The sequence below is a fragment of the Thrips palmi genome, unplaced genomic scaffold (genome assembly GCF_012932325.1).
Source record: "Thrips palmi isolate BJ-2018 unplaced genomic scaffold, TpBJ-2018v1 HiC_scaffold_10, whole genome shotgun sequence".
Lineage (NCBI taxonomy): Eukaryota > Metazoa > Arthropoda > Insecta > Thysanoptera > Thripidae > Thrips > Thrips palmi.
Window position 1 is genome coordinate 18,038,641 of NW_023144621.1, and position 16,552 is coordinate 18,055,192.

A 16,552-nucleotide genomic window follows, 5' to 3' on the forward strand; every position below is an offset into this window, starting at 1 on the left:
GCGCGGCCGCCTCCCATGGCGCGGCGGGGCCCTGCTCCGGGGGCGGCGTGGCGGCACGCGCGGGGCCCAGGAGGCATGCCGCCGTCAGTAGTAGACCTGCAGCAGAGCGAAGCACATCCCACCGTCAGACGACAAGGCACGGCGAGGCAAGGAAAATACATGCTGGGAATTCCCCTCCCAGCCACGTGCTGCGCTAATGCGCACTGCTGCCGCACGATCGGGAGCGCCACCGACGCCCACTTGAACGCCTAGTGGGCCTCGCTGGGGCGGGGCGGGGCGGGGCGGGACGGGCCCGCGTCGCCGTTCGAAGCGTTCATGCGCATGACGAAAGTAGGAGGATCCGCACTGACATGAGCCAGGCAGCCAGGCTCCGGGATTCGACGGGCAGGCCCTAGCAGGCCCGGCAGGTCCGGGGAGGGCCTCATCCAGCTGCCGTAGCGTGCGCAGCTGCAGATGGGGGCACGGCGATAACGCTCGCACACACACACACACACACACGCACGCACATCGTAGAGTCCACGAGGTGCGAACACACTCACACTAACACATACTGTACCCGCGCACACAAAAGACGCGCAGGATGCTCGTGCCTAGTCGGCATGCATATGCATCAGTGCGTCAGGAAATTTCAACACTCCCCGCCGCCGCCGCCACCGCGCACCGCGAAAACGTGTCGAAGCGTCCGACTTCGGTGGCGGCGGTGGAGGCGGCGCAGATGTCGACGGCCACCACCTGCGCGGCGGACTCGGCGGCACTTTCTCGCATCTGCCTGGGCAGCTGCAGCTGGCCCAGCTGGCGAGTGACTCACGGCCGTAGTAATGGTTCAATTACTGTCAAGTGAAGTGAGTCCTTTTGCAGGAATGGAAACCTGGCGGGGCGGAGCGGGGCGGAGCGGGGCGGGGCGGGCCGGCACGACACGCTCGTGTGGCGCGTGCCGATGCCGAGCGCACGTGCACATATTTTGCCGGCATCGCCGAGCTGAAAGCAACCCAGACAAACGGACGGACAGACAGACGGACGCGCAGGCAGCGCAGGCGAGCGGATGGTCGTGGATGAAAGTCCTGTCCATTAGTCCGCTGCGTTGCTGCGCTACTCGCTGCTGGCTGCAGTTGCCGGCCGCTTCGGAGATCCGATCGCGTGGCGGGCAGGCCGCGGGCGGGCCGCCACTGGCCGCGGACCCCGCGGACCGTTGCGGGACCAGCTTCCATAGAGTGTACAAGTTGAATTTCAACGTTTGCTCGTCTCGCCACCGCTCGCCGCCCCCATTCCTCATTTTCACTGTCGGACTGCCGAGCAGGTTTCACTCGCATCGGCTGGGCTGCCAGCGTCGCCCCTAATTGGGAAGGGGTTCGAATCCCGGCGCCGCCGCGAAGCCGTTTTCATTTTCTCTCGCGTTCGTTTGAAATTAACGCGGTGCGCCGGTGAGGCGTGGCGAGGCGTGGCGCGGCGTGGCTCGTCAGTAACGTGCTCTAAGTTTCCCTTCCTTCCCGGGGCGCTGGCGGTCCTCCGCGACGCTGCACTCGACGGGCGTGGCGCGGCGGCGCCCCGGGCTGCACCTAATGGCTGCACCGCGCCGACAAGAAGCCAGGCGGCAAGGCGGTGCCGGAAGGACGTGGATTAGGCTCAGCGACTGACGGCCATAGCTTGCCTGCTTGCCAGCTTCCGGGCCGCAGCCTCAGGCTCCAGTCACGCCAAGACACGCGCCGCGGCTCTGCGTCACGCCGCGCACGCCGCGCTCGCCGAGGACAACGACACCCCCGTTAGGCAGGCCAACGGCCGGGGCCTGCACTATCGCGCCCAGCGACGGCGCAGCCGCGTGAAGGGCGTCGGCGATACCCCGCGCGGCCCGCACAAAGTCTCCGCGCCGCGGGGTAGCGGCATCCGTATCGGCGCCAAGCAGTCACTCCGGCCACCTTTCGCTTTGGAATGTTGCAGTGTCGGGCTGTCGGGCTAGGAAAAAACGCGGACCCGCTCTGCGCGGCGAGGCGGTGGCGGTGGGCCGGGTCGCGGCTGCAGGGCGGCCGCCTTGTCCTCCGGCAGGGCGCCGCCAGGGCGCCGCCAAGGTACTCGTGTTTCCTGTCACGCTTCGAGATCCTCGTCACGACCCTCATGCTCTACATCCCGGCTATAACGGCGAATCCCATTTGCCGCCCGCCGAGCGCCGAGCGCCGCGGAGCACACGGGACAGGCAGGAACACTTTTTGCGCGGCCTAATCTCTGATGGCCGCGTCGCTCTGCCTCTCTCGCACCGTGGAGTGTCCCGTAGCGGCGTGAGGGAGACAGAGACAAAGCACAGCTCGAAATGAGCCTGCTGCTGCGGGACGCTCGCGCCATCGCGGTGGAACACGCTCGTAAAACCAAATATAAAATTTCAGATACAATTACGGGCCGTTCGCGGAGAAGCGCCGACTGGGCGACTCTGCTTTGCGGTCCTGGCGGGGCGGCGAGGCGGCGAGGCGACCCTTTGTTGCGGCCAACGCCAACGGTCCGGTCGGCGGTTGGCGGCGTCCAGCCCAGGGCGATCGGTTCTTCCCCTCTCTTAAAACTAACTGTGGTTTTGTTTTTTTGCGACTTACCCAAGAGGCCGGGGGGCACTCCGATCATGGCGGCGCGTCTGGCTGTGGAGCGGCGGCAGTGGCGGGGGCGGGCCACCTCATAGTGCACCTGCAACAGCGAGCGAAAAAAGTTAAACAGTGAGCACGGATCGTATCGCTGCTCCAAATGCAACAACCCCGCCGTGATCAGCTCGCCCGTTTCACAATCATTCTCCCCCGCGGCAGGCTGAGCCGTCGCTCTGTCTCCCTCGGACTCGTGCGCGCGGGAATCAGCCTGCAGGGCTTGGCCAGGCTGCCAGGCTTGGCAGCACGAACCGAACTGGAACTGCAGTCCGGAGAACGTTACGAGCGCCCATATTTCCACCTGACTTGCAAAATTGGCGGCGGGACGGGGGACGGGTCGCTGCGGGTTCGCATCGGCGACATCGACATCTGGGTCAAAAGCCCGACCACAACGACGACGACCGCGGCGACGTACCCCATTCTAGTGACAGATCGACCAATCAGAGGCCGAGGAAGCGGGAAGTGGGGCAGCTACTCGAAGCAGCAGCGGGGCGCCGCGACCACCGGATGCACTGCACCCTCGTCAAACAACAACAAAAACAACAAGGTGACGAACCACCAAAGACACCAAAAGCGTCCTATGGCCATGCCCGGCCGTACCGGGCCCGGCCGGGCCACGCGCTTCCTGAGCGAGACCTTGTGTGTCATGCTTGGTCTGCAGCCCCGGGCCGAAGAGGACAAGAGGACCTGGACCCGGAGCGTCTCCAGCGGCGCGCGGCGGCGTCCTCCGGCGAGCAGGGTACAGGGTGCCCGCGCCGCACTTTTGGCGCGTGTCTAAGTGGTGCCCGACGGCGTGGCCAGTGGCGTGGCCAGTGGCGCCAGTCCGCCAGCGGCCGCGGGGATCCGTCACACGCAAGCGCGTGGGGCAGAACAAAAGGGTACACAAGTGGTTGCTCGCTTCGGTTCTGCTGCCGGAGTTTTACTTTTGGCACTAAAAGTAAAGTAACGACCGCTTGCGCGGTGTTCGCAACCACACATTCGGCGGTGCTTCTCTCGGGATGTAAATCCAAACGGCGCGGCGTTTGGCAGCTGCTCGCCCCGACGACGAGCAGCTCCCAGAGCTCTTTCTCTCTCGCCCCAACGCAATGCCCCGAGAGTGCGAGAGAGACAGATCGCTATTCGGAATCATCCCGCAGGCCATAAGAAGAGGTGCTATTGCCCTTGAGTCTCGGCGCGGCGGGCGGCGCGCGGCACGGCTCGGTAATGTGCCGGTAATGTGGCCCGGGCCGCCTCTAGGCTCTGGGCCCGAGGGGCCAGCGCGGCCCAGCCTTGGATTACCTCGGCGCACTCCTCGCACCTCGCCGCCCACACAACGCGCGTGTTCGCGGCCGCGGGGTCGCCGTCGACCGTCGTCGGTGTTACGCCGCCTGCGCGCATAATGCGGCCAGGTCGGTCCAGCAGGCTGCTACCGAACAACGCTCCGTCTCTCTCGCGCCCCCGCGGCACGCGGCATGAGTGCGAGCGAGACGGTGACGAAAGGCTGCAAGCCTGCCGCGGTAAGCCGCGGTGTCCGGGAAGTCCGCGGCGCGCTGCTGGAGTGCGGCTGAGTCTTGGAGCGCGCTGGAGGCCGTCCAGCTTGCCGCCCAGCGTGCCGCCCAGCCCGTCCAGCCCCGCACGGCGCTGCGACGCCACGCCCCACCACGCCCGCGGCAGGTCAACGCCCCCTCGGCCCCCTGGACTCGCTGGAGGCCGATTCATAGTTTGGTCAACGGAGACGGCCGGCGAAAATAGACCACTTGGCCGCGCCGGCGGGCCGGGCGCATCGGCTGGCCTTCGGACCTCCGGTGCCAAAATGGTAGCATCGGTATATGGCAAAGGGCCGCGCGAGGCGTAAGGCCCGCGAACCGCGAGCGAGGATGTCTGGGCTGCGCAGAGTGGGCGCCGGTCGGCCTGGCGCAGCCTGGCGCCGTGCTCGCGTCGGCGGAACTCTTTGGCGCCGGATAACCATCAAACCCTTACGTAAAGGGCGGTGCCGTGCTGCTGCTGGGCCGCAGGGACGGACGGGCCGCCGCGGCGCTGCCCAAAAAACTGCCAGGAAGATGACCGGGTTGGGCAACTCGGCCCACGCGTGCTGCAGTGCCCGCACCGTGCCACCGCCTCGGCGTAATAAGGATAACAGTGTGGTAATTCGACGCGGAGTTTCTCCCTGCTGCCGAAAAAACAACGACTGGATTCGGATTTCTCCGGCGGTTGGCTCAGTAGAGGGTGAAGATGCCGGCGGGGTGGTTAGACCGGCAGGGCATCACGTGATAGCCTCCCCAGCGGTCCGTGACACGCCAAGTATCCGCGGCCAACTTTCCCGCTCCATCCCAGCCAGCCAATCCCCGCCCGGCTCAGGAAAGCCGAAAGCCCACTCCGTCGATGTGGGATGGGTCCGGGCGGGCGCCGGTCATCACCATCACGGAGTACGACGTCCGAGACGTCCGAGGTCAGGGGGCGAGGAAACCGTCCCCGGCACTGGAAGCCGCGTCGCGCCGCCGACTGTTGGGGGCACGGTGGTGAATGGTGGCGAGGCCGTGGCGTCGCTGACGGCCTGCAAACAGCCCGTTGGGACTGACGGCGTCCTCGGCCTCGGCCTCGGCTGTCGGGGTGCTGGGCGTTCGCTGCGCGTTGCAGCAGGGCGCCGTCCCGACGTCCCGCGGCTGTTTGGCCTGCGCAGCTCGCGCAGCTCGCGTGACCCGACAGCCGAGCGGCTCCGAAGGGCCGCGTCTTCTCTGTCGCACGCACACGGCGCGCCCCAAGAGCGCGAGGGAGACGGAGAAACGAAAGCGTCTCTGTTCGGAACCGCTTAGCAGGCTGACACCCCGTGTTCCGCCTGGCCCGTCAGGCGTCAGGCCGTCAGCGAGGAGGAAGGCTCCTCTGAGCAAACGCGCTGCCGCTGGAAATAGCCGAGCGTTCAGCACGCCACTGCCGCGGCAGGGCCCGGGGCCCGGGGCCGGGGGCCGGCAGCAGCGCTACTTACAACCCTGACTTGGCGCGCGATGATGTCTGCAAATTTTAGTCGCGAAGCGCAGCGCCGTCAACACAGCAGAACCCATTTCCCTGTCGTGCAGTGCTGGCCCCGCCGGGCCGGCCTGCCTGGCCGCCGAGCCGCGCGATGTGCGCCTGCAGGCTTATGCCGAACCGCGCCCTGTCCCTCGCACCCGCACGGGACGCCCCATGAGTGCGAGAGAGACAGAGCGACGAAGCGCTGCTCGGAGGTTCGGAGTCGCTCTGCAGTCCGGCCCGGCACGCGCACGAGGCCCGGGCCATCATTCTCGCCTGCTCCAATTTCATTCCACCTTCCGCGCGCTTCTTTTGGCGTTGCTGAGTGTTTCGCGAGGCTGCATCCTCCGAGGCATCCCCCGAGGCATCCCCCGAGCCGCCCGGCCCGCGGAGCAGACGCGTCCGGCGTGGCGTAACTCGAAAAGCAATCCATAAAAGATGAGAGAGAAAGAACAAGAAGAAAGGAAGGGGAAACAAACACGCACTCGGTGGCAATAATACCTGCGGCGGTATCTTGCACACACATCTGCGGCGGCGTGGTGGCAAGCATGGTGGCAAGGCGGCGGCCAGCGCATTGGAAACGGCGCGATCTCTGAGCCGCATCGCCACGCCACTGCCACGGCTCTGCCACGCCACTGCCGGCACCGGGACTGGGGCCAGGGCGTAACTGCCTCAACGGGGGCGGAGGGCGGCGCAATGCGCAATGGCGTCCGGCAAAAGCACATAATAGTTTCCTGAGGACGCCGAGCTGGCCGAGCTCGGCGCCACATGCCGGTCAGTTTTCCGAACTCAAATAAAATCTAATATCAAAACAATCCTTTGAAGCAAATGACACGTTCATGTCCAAAACAGACGACATTGGCACTTTTTCTGTTATGGTCCGAAACCGATTCGCACACCTCCACCGGCCATTGCAGGCTATTGCCATCCAGGACGCGAGTTGTGCAACAGAAGGGCGTGTTGTGTTGGCGGATAGGATATGATAACACGGCGAATCGGACATCCGTACCGTCGCTCGACGAAACACAGCAGCAGCGAAAACAAGACAACAAACACACAAACACTCAAACCAGACACAACACGCCTCGCCTCGCCTCGCGCCGAAACGGCCGAAACGGCGGCACAGCGATACGTCAAGCAAACAATATAACCTGGAGCAGGAAGCCTCCCTATATAGGCAGGGAAGTCCCAGCCGCGCCGTGACCTCCTCAGAGGGACACGACGTGTGAATCACGCCTCCCCGCCCCGCCCCGCGAGTCCCACGCCGGACGCCACTGGAGCTGGAGAGGCGGAGGGGCGGGCGTCGTCCCGGACTCGGACTCCAGCGGCATGACCGAGGCATGACGCGGCAATGGACGTGCAGCGGCGCCAACAGGCGGTGGCGACAGGCAGGCAGGCCGAGGCAGGCCGGCAGGGCAGCAGCGTAGCTAGCGCCGCCAGCACAGCCCTCGCCGCGACGCGTCGCAGGCCATGTCGCAAGCGCGTCGCGCGTTGCTCCGGGACGACAAGCCCTGCCTGCACTCGTCCGCGGCGGCAGCATGGCGGCAGCCAGCGCCGGGACGCCGAGGTGTCTGGGCAGGGCGTCGTGATAGGTCACGCCGGCGCCGCCGCTCTCTCGCGGCCAGGCACGCCACAGGCACTCGGCTCCTCCACGCGGTGGGGAGAGCGCGGGACGGAAGCCTGCAGAAGCCTGGAGCGACACTGGATGGAATTAAACTGCAAAACGACTCGGACTCGCTCCACTGCGACTAGTGACACACATTTCAAGCCGTAAATTCGCCGCCCCCGCCACCTTGCCCGCGGCCTGCGGTCGGCGCGGCGCGGCGCCGTGCTGATCTTGCGCGGCCCGAAGGAGGGGGTCCCCGAGGAGGGGGCCCGGTGCGGGGGCGCCAGGCCGCCCAGGGACCCGTGCCGGGACCCGTGCCGGGACCCAATCCCGCTAAGCCCCTTACGGTACAGCAGGGCTCCCTTCTCGGGCTGCACGCCGTCGAGGCCGTCGAGCCGTGGAACGGGATTGTACTGCCGCCCCTGCAGGCCCTGCAGGCCGAGCCACGCCAGGGCGGCGCAAAGGGCGTGCGGCGGCGCCGGGCGGCGCGCCAACAAGACCAACAATGCCGAGTCACAGATAGATGGACGGCCGGCGACGCCCGGCCCGGCGGCGCTCCGCTACGCCGCCTCCCTGCGTCATCTCGATGGCAGCACCGTTGCCCGGGCGGCAGCCGCGGCAGCCGGCAGCGTCAGCCCGGCGGCGTAGGCCAACCCGCCCGACGCGCCTGCCACCAGGATGCCTACCTCGAGGTTCGCAGGCGCTCTCCTGGCGGGCCGGTTTCACGGAGTAAAATACCGGTCAGGCGTCTAGGCCCAGGCCGGTCTGTTCGGAAAACAATTGTTGTTTGTTTCTCTCGACTGGAGCCAGCAGGCAGGCGCGGGCAGGCACGGGGTCACGGGGGTCGAGCCGACTCGCGACAAGGCGCAGGCCGCGGCACGGCACGGCACGAGCCATTCAAGGTCGGCGTGCCCGCCTGAGTCCCTGCTGGAGTCCTGCTGGAGTCTTGGAGCGCGGGCTGGAGTCGGAGCGCGTGCTGTGCAATAGGCGCGACTGAGAGAAGTGGCGGCCGACGCGGCGAAGCAGACAAAGCACGGGGGAAAAGCCCCGCGGATCAAAAACCCATCCTCCGATGATGGCGCCGATGTTAGCCAAAGAAGAGCTGCTGGAGAAAATGAGAAAATGGGTCCGGCCGACGGGCGCCGCACCGCGACCAGCCGCCTGGAACGGCTGGAACGGCTGGAACGGCGTGCTGGAGCGCCGGGCCATCCGGCTCCGGCCTCCGGGCCGCGCGGGCAGTGTACGGCCGTACCCGCGTGGTTGCCAAATGGGCCGCGATGGCCGCGCATCGACACGCCGTCATCGTCATCTGGCCGACGACACCTTGGCCATTAACGCGTACCCCCTCCCCGCCGCGCGGACTGCCCACGCGCAGTGCGCCAGCGCGGCGGCGCAGTCCGCGTATGGCGTGGACCACCACACCGCCAAGGCTCGCATGCTGCAGCGAGGCACCGCACCGGAAAGAGAAACCAAGAGCCAAACGCAAGCCGCGCCACAGGCAAGCCACAGGCAAGCCGTCGTCCACGCCCCAGCAGCGGCACCGGCCCACGGAAGCAGCGCGCCAGCCCGGCGGCCAATGCGACACAGTGACGACGTCGACGACGCCAAGGAGGCAAGCACGGCGCCCCGCCCCGCCCCGCCCACGCGCAATTAAGTGGCCGAGGATGGTGGCGGGTGGGCGGGTCGCGCCGCCGTGCCCTGCCGTGCCCTCACAGGGCGGAGCGCGCTCAGACGTGGCCGGGATTAAATGTCGAATGCAGAGCGCCGAGAGTGCCGCTCCAGCTTTAGCTCCAGTTGGTGACGTCACGCCAAGGCGAGGTGGCGCTGCTGGAGGCCCCGCTGGGCGACGCGGTGCTGCTCGAGAAAGCGTCGTCGGCTTGTCGCCGCGACGCCTCGGCACCGCGCAGCGCCGCGCGGCACAGCGTCGCGCTTTCTGTCTCAGTCGCACCCACGGCGGCACGGCGGCTGTACTGTACGCGTACCCGGTGGACTGGATACACACACGGCGGCGCCGCGCACGCACGCGTGCCGCGCACGCAACGACGCTTCGGGGAAAAGTTAGTTTAAACGATTCTTTGCCGCTTTCGCCCGACGGACGGACGAGGATCATCCCATCCCCCGCGCCTGCCTGCCTGCCTGCCTGCCTGCCTGCCTGTCTGCCTGTCTGCCCGCCGGGCCGCTCGCGCCGGCTCAAGTGTCCGCGAGGGGCCACTCAGAAGCCCCACGGGGAAAATGGGAAAATGGAATTAGCGCCGACATCGACCGGCGAGCATGACGAATCCGTGGCAGCGGAGCGCGGCATGATAACGAAGAGAGAAAGACGACGCGCAAGCCGGACGGCCGGAACCAAAGCACGGCGACGAGGGCTCCAAAGCAAATCGCGCTCTCCAACAGTTCGCCGCGCCCAGCCAGGCACCAAGGCGAGAGGGGCATCGCTCGCTTGTCTTGTGCTCGGAGGGTATACCGGGTTTGGAGCAGATCTGCAAGGTTGGTTAAAAACGGGGACAAATGTGTAGAAATAGTGCTATGAGCTGACTTTTGACGGTCACTGCGTCCAAGAAAATTCGGATTTTGGTATGTCTTCCTCAGAATTTCTTTGCTGCTGAGTCAGAGTAAGCCTGTGGCCCGCTGTGGCCTGTGTCGCACCCGGACAACCTGGACCAGGTAGGGGCCCTGGGACTTGGGACGGTCGCACACGGTCGCACGGTGGTTTGGGCAGCGCAGGTAACCCGACGCGCCCCTGGCCGCCCCTGGCCCGTCGGCCCTTTCCTGCAGGGCACTGCAGGGCCTCGGTGGCCGTTTGGACGGCGCCGTGCCGTGCCGCGCCCTGCCTCGCCCTTGGGAAGGATCGGATCGGAGACAGGCCAACCGCCGCCGCGCCGCCGCCAGGATGCCTCCCGGAAAGTGAGGGAATCCAGTGGGAAGCCCCGCGGCCGGTCGCTAGTCGCTAGCCGCTTGCCGCGCGATTTCCCCCATCAAGGGGTACTCCACAGATGGGCGAGGCGAGGCTGGCCGCCGACCGCAGCGTGCGCAGCAGGACAACACACTATCCCCGCGCGAAGGAAGGGCTAAGGCAGCGGTTCTCAACCTTTCTCGGCTCGCGACCCCAAATTTAAAGCCAAAAATTTCCGCGACCCCCAGGAAAAATTTCGCGACCCCACGGGACCCCTCCTTTAACATGCCACGGCGTCTGATCCGAGGCGGGCATTTTGCTCCCTCAACGGGCAACTGGTCTTTGGACCTTCCTATAGCATGCCTTTGTTACGGAGTGCAATTATCAGTCTTAGTTTGGGAGCAGTATTGTCTCAAAGTTGGCCGAAACGGTCAGCAGTGTCTTTGAAAAATCGTGTTTTGGGCCGATTTTAAGCAGCCACTGCGTCTGATCCGAGGCGGGCATTTTGCTCCCTCAACGGGCAGTTGGTCTTTGGACCTTCCTTTAGCATGCCTTTGTTACGGAGTGCAATTATCAGTCTTAGTTTGGGAGCAGTATTGTCTCAAAGTTGGCCGAAACGCTCAGAAATGTCCATGAAAAATCGTGTTTTGGGCCGATTTTAAGCAGCCACAGCGTCTGATCCAAGGCGGGCATTTTGCTCCCTCAATGGACAATTGGTCTTTGGACCTTCCTTTAGCATGCCTTTGTTACGGAGTGCGATTATCAGTCTTAGTTTGGGAGCAGTATTGTCTCAAAGTCGATCAAAACGGTCGCAAGTGTCTTTGAAAAACCGTTGTGACTATTTTGGTCAACTTTGAGACAATACTGCTCCCAAACTAAGACTGATAATCGCACTCCGTAACAAAGGCATGCTAAAGGAAGGTCCAAAGACCAACTGCCCGTTGAGGGAGCAAAATGCCCGCCTCGGATCAGACGCAGTGGCTGCTTAAAATCGGCCCAAAACACGATTTTTCATAGACATTTCTGAGCGTTTCGGCCAACTTTGAGACAGTACTGCTCCCAAACTAAGACTGATAATTGCACTCCGTAACAAAGGCATGCTAAAGGAAGGTCCAAAGACCAACTGCCCGTTGAGGGAGCAAAATGCCCGCCTCGGATCAGACGCAGTGGCTGCTTAAAATCGGCCCAAAACACGATTTTTCATAGACATTTCTGAGCGTTTTGGCCAACTTTGAGACAATACTGCTCCCAAACTAAGACTGATAATTGCACTCCGTAACAAAGGCATGCTAAAGGAAGGTCCAAAGACCAACTGCCCGTTGAGGGAGCAAAATGCCCGCCTCGGATCAGACGCAGTGGCTGCTTAAAATCAGCCTAAAACACGACCCCAGCATTGCCGCGACCCCTTAAAAAAATTTCGCGACCCCGCTTGGGGTCGCGACCCTAAGGTTGAGAACCACTGGGCTAAGGGCTTAAGTGAGAAGGACGTCCGATTCAACACACATCCGGCGGCGCGGCGGCCCTTGCAAGGCCCTTCCAAGGGCCCGGCCGAGGGCCTTCTCACGGGCGTCGGCGCCTCTGGTCACCTGCCGTCCTGTCGGGAGGCCACAGCGAGGCTCGGCCGGGTGTGAGGCGTCGACGTCATGCCCTCGCGGCGTCCCCGGGGAGCGCGATGGAAACACCCCCAGGATAACGACGCAGCGGGCCGCGTGGAAAACAACGCCATCCCAGAGCGCGCGCCGCGGGGGGCGTGCCCCGGCGTGCCGCATGCGTCGCAGTGGCGTCGACGGCCTTGACGGCGTCCACGCCGTGCCCGCGGTGTGCCCGTCCGCCCCCGCACCGGCCTCTGGCACAGGCTTGCGAGGTAAACGGCACGAATTGGAGGAGACTACATTAAGGGCCGAGCGTAGTACGGAGCAGGGCCGACTAGGGCATAACACACTCCGCCCACCGCGCGCCGAGGTTCCGCGGCGGCAAACAAGCCGACGCTAGTCGACGCACGCCGCGGTTCGCGCTAATCCCGACGACGAATCAGCCAATCGGCATGCAGGCGATGCAGGCCCGCCGCCCACTCCAGGCCCAGCAGTGCTGCGTCGCTCCGTCTCTCTCGCACCCGGCGGCACCAGGCGGCACGCCCCATGAGTGACCGTCCGCAATGGCGCTGCAGTCGAGCGCGGTTGGCCGGTTGGCCCATCGTTGCGCTGGAATTAAGGACCTCATCTCCCGGAGGCGGTGCGGGGCGGTGTGCAGGAAGCCGGCGGTGCGTGCCCGTCTGGCCCAGGCCTGGCCGCCTGCTTGTCCAGCGCGGCAGCGCGGCCCATATCCAGAGCTTGCAGCTTGAGCGAGGCGAAGCGGGCGGCTTGGCCAACGCGGACGCGACGCGCAAGCAGCCTTGCGATAACACGCGCCCACTCCGGCATAATTTTCGCGTGCTTTATTTGGCCAAGCTTGCGCAGCTTTGTCTCAGCTTGGGTAGAAGAAATGCTATCGGACTGAGGGTCGCTGGCCGCTGGGGGTCTGAGCAGAGGCTGCGGCTCGCGGCTTACGGCCGCGCCCTGGCGTGCTGGCGTGCCGGCCAGGCTGGGGCACTGCACGACAAGCCGAGAGCGCGATGCGGCGCCAGAGAAAGTGAGGAGCAGGCGGGGAGAGGGGAGGGGGGCGTCGACCGCCGTCAGCGGACATCACACAGAGGACAGCGGAGGACGCGGACACGCAGCGGATGCAGCATTTTGACAACAAAGAAAAGAATTGGCGTGCTGGGAAAACATGTGCCCCTCCGCCCTCTGCCGACAGGCGGTGGACGAAGTGGCGGCGGCGCGCGGCCGGGCAGCAGCAGCAGCGCCTACGACGATTGGTCGGTGCAGCGAATCTCAAGTTCGCACCGGTTCACACCGCAACTCCACGAGGCGGGGCTGGCCAAGGCAGCCAAGGGCGTCTAGACCCGCGGCGCGGCGGCGCGGCGGCGCGGCCCGCTGGAGGGACAGGGAGGACGGACGGCGAGATTTGATTTGCCTCCATTCACTGCCTGGCCGCGACGCTACGCTACGCGAGGCGCGGGCTAAGTATAGCCGGTCTGAACTAGCCTCCTACGGCCTACGGCTTGGCCTACGGATCGGCCTACGGCTTGGCCTACGTCTTGGACGTCTTGGCCTACGGCGCGGTGAGCTGCCACGGAGCACACGGGGACTGGCGGCCGAGGGTGGAGTGTAAAGTCACTAACGAGGTCCAGAGTGTCCAGCAGCAGCACGGCACCGCCACTTCCGCGGCCCGCCCCCTTTTATACCTCCAGGCACCGCACTCCGCGGCCCGGCACGGCCGGCACACGCACTCAGGCACACGGCGTGTGAACGTGAACGCTCCAGTGCGAGCGGCTACACCGCCAAGCAGCAGTGGTCTCCGTCTGGCTCGCGCTAGAGCTCGCTCCACGGCGCGAGGGAGAGGTAGAAAGAGAGAGAGAGAGAGACGGCGTGAGCAAAACACACGGCGCGGCGTGGAGCGTGACCCAGTGGCCGCGCTGAAACGCGCATGAAAATAACGACCCGCGGCACCCACCCGGTGTTTGAACCCGAAGGCGGAGGCCCGGAGGCCCGGAAGGCAGGCGCGATTCGGAGAGACTTGAACGCCAGCCAATCATCTTTCGTCGTTTCCTCTTCTCGCGTGAGTGCAGATTGCAGCCTGCCTCTGCTACTGGGCTGCTCGGCCCGCACGCCAGCCAGCGGCCAGCGGCCAGCGGCACGCACTTCCCCGCCAGCCCGCCGCGCCAGTTCGGCGAGCTTCCTCTTAATCAATTCTCCGGAAGCGGCAAACGCCTCGCCCGCCCGGGAAGCTCCCGAAATGGAAAGTGAAGCCCGGACAAGCTCGGCGTGGTAGTAAGCACACTGTACACCCCACTGCGTTCCGGTTGCCTAACCCGCACGGCGGCGCCTTGGCGGGGTCCGGGTGCGAGGCCACGCCACGACGGCGGGGGGCTTTTCGGGGACTAATTCAAATTCCCCGCGCGTGGCGGCGGCGACGGTGACGACCCTCGCTTTCCTCCGAAGCGACTTTTGGGTCACTGGCGCAGGGCGTGGAGTGTCACTTGACAGCCAGCCGCCACCCTGGCCTGCCCCACGCCCTACCACGCCCTCGCCTCTGCCTTTGGCAGTCGTCCGGCTGCAGGCCTTTCGCGCCTCTGTGCAGGCCGGTTCCGAACACTGCCGCTTTCGCTGTCTCGAGTCGTCCCGCACAGGTGCGAGAGAGACAGCGACGAAGCCCTGTCGGGATCAACCTTCTGACTGCCCCGACCTGCCGCATCTGCTTGCGCCCCATGACGGCCGGCGCCCCGCCCGGTGCCGGAGCGAGTGCCGGAGCCCCGCTGGAGCGTGGGCCGCGGCGGGCCGACAGCGCGGACACCGGAAGGGTGACGTCACCCCGTCAGCACTCCGCTGCGCGCTCAAAACACAGCCGCGCCGCGCACACCGACGATGAGGCGCCCAAGTGACATCACAAATTGCGGCGCACATTCGACACTCCGCCACTCACTCATTTGACCTTCCATTCCACTGCCCCCTCGGAACAGAAACAGGGCAGAGGCCGGCAGTGGCGCCACGCCGCCATGCCACGCGCGGTGCGTTTGTTGTCCTGCTGACCGCGGCGACAGCGACGACAGCGACGCCGCTCTGGTGGGGCGGCCGCCGCGTGCCGCCGCGGTGGAGGAGCAGGCACGTGTGTCGTCAGCATGTGTTAACAGGTGTGCCTGCCTCGGCCCGCATGCACCATGATGGCCCAGTTATCGCTCCTTTCTTTCTGGTGGACGGTTGCCTCATGATTGCTCGCGGCGACGGCTGAGACAGCGTGAGTCAGTGGTGCTGTAGTACGCTTCGGCCCCCACGGCGGCGACGGCGGCGACCCGGACGTGACTGGCCGCCACCTCGTTCATCAACACGGCATCGCGGTCCACGTGGTCGGTGCCGGTCGGTGCGAAGGTCCGCTCCGCTGGGCGTCCAAGCGGCGTCACACCGTGGTCAGACTTACCTCCACTCGAGTGAGGAGCAGAATCGTGGCCGCGGTGTAGAGTCCGCGTGCGTAATCCAACTTTGTCGCGGGCTGGGCTGGGCTGTGGGTACACAAAGTGAGCTTAGGGCGACTGGACTTTCCAGCGGGGAGGTCTGTGGCTGGAGTGTCATTGTCTCGGCGCTGGCAGTCCAGCTTTCAACGCGCTCCTCGCCCGGCGCGGCGTGCGTGGCGCTCTGGGTCTTAACTGACACGGCAATCTTACTCGGAACCGACTGCACACGCCCACACGCGTACCCGCCCTGCGGCTGCGGGCGAGCGCGGCGTGCGTTGCATAGTCGGCGCCGCGTACGAGCGCCGCGCAGCCTCCAGCTCCAGAGCGAGCGCTCTCCGCGCAATCCACGCGGGCTGGGGCTTTCACTCCGGGCGGCGAGGGCTGCAGCACGACGGATGCGCTGGCTGGCTATCGGTTCCCAGGCGTCCTTGTGCGCGTCTTGGCGGTCTTGGCACCTGCCTAGGAGGGCAGGGCGGCGCGGCCGGCCAACTGGACCAGCTCCAACAAAGGCCTGCGACCTTCCCGCACAATGACACTTGCCTCCAGGCCTGGCACGCCGTGGTGCCGTACCCGCAGGGGTCCCGCTCCCGCAGGTGCCAGGCCTGTGACAACAACGTCAACGTGCGATGCGGGAACCTGCCGTGCCGCCGTCCGCCCGCCTGGCTTTCGCTGCGTTTCGCTGCGTTCCGCCCCAACGCCTTGCGTCAGCTGCTCAGTGACAGCGCGGGCTCGGCTCGGCCGGGCATGCCAACACCTTGCATCGCCTGCTTCGCGCTTCGCCTGCCTGGAGCGGGTGCGCCTCGCCGAGCGGCACAGCCACGGGGAAACTCCAGCTGGATCGGGGCGGGAGCGCGAGGACACTGGGCTGCCAACTGCTGGACAAGTGGGCTAACCTTGCTTTCGGGGCACTCAGACACACAGACACGCGCGAACTAGTTGACGCACTCAACACCTCACTGGACACTGGCACGGCGCGGAGCTGACGGCCAGCTTGGGCTTCGGGACCTTCGGGACGCGCGCGACCAATCGATCCACGGCCATTATCCGCTGAGTGACGTCCAAGTCCACCAGGCCCGACGACGCGACGACGCGACGCTTCTGTTGTGGCCCGTAACCAAGCAACACGGCAGCGCAACTCGGCCTCCGTCACGTCCTCCGCGCACCGAGTCTCTCTCCGAAATGAGGTTAGGCGAGTGGAGTGGAGTCGCGCCAGCCAGCCGAGGTGAGCTGTGGGTTGCGAGCAGCGGGGAGCGGGGCCCCGACAGTCCCGACCTACCGCCCCCCGTCCCTCTCCCGCGGCACAGCACGGGCACGGCGGCACGGCCCCCAAAGCCCCGACCGCCGCCGCTGCTGACGCTGCGCGATGGTGCTGCCTCCTGGCGGCCAGGTAAAGAACTTGGACG

The 16,552-nt window shown here is 65.7% G+C and overlaps 1 long non-coding RNA gene across 1 annotated transcript; it reads right to left on the reverse strand.

The window, feature by feature from the left end:
• Positions 1–20: 20 nt before the first annotated feature.
• On the reverse strand, positions 21–16,417 carry LOC117652694. Its single transcript, XR_004588178.1, has 4 exons — positions 16,043–16,417; positions 15,116–15,197; positions 2,577–2,664; positions 21–96 (listed from the first exon to the last, which is right to left on the reverse strand). It is a non-coding gene; the product is annotated as an uncharacterized LOC117652694 (long non-coding RNA).
• Positions 16,418–16,552: the final 135 nt, after the last annotated feature.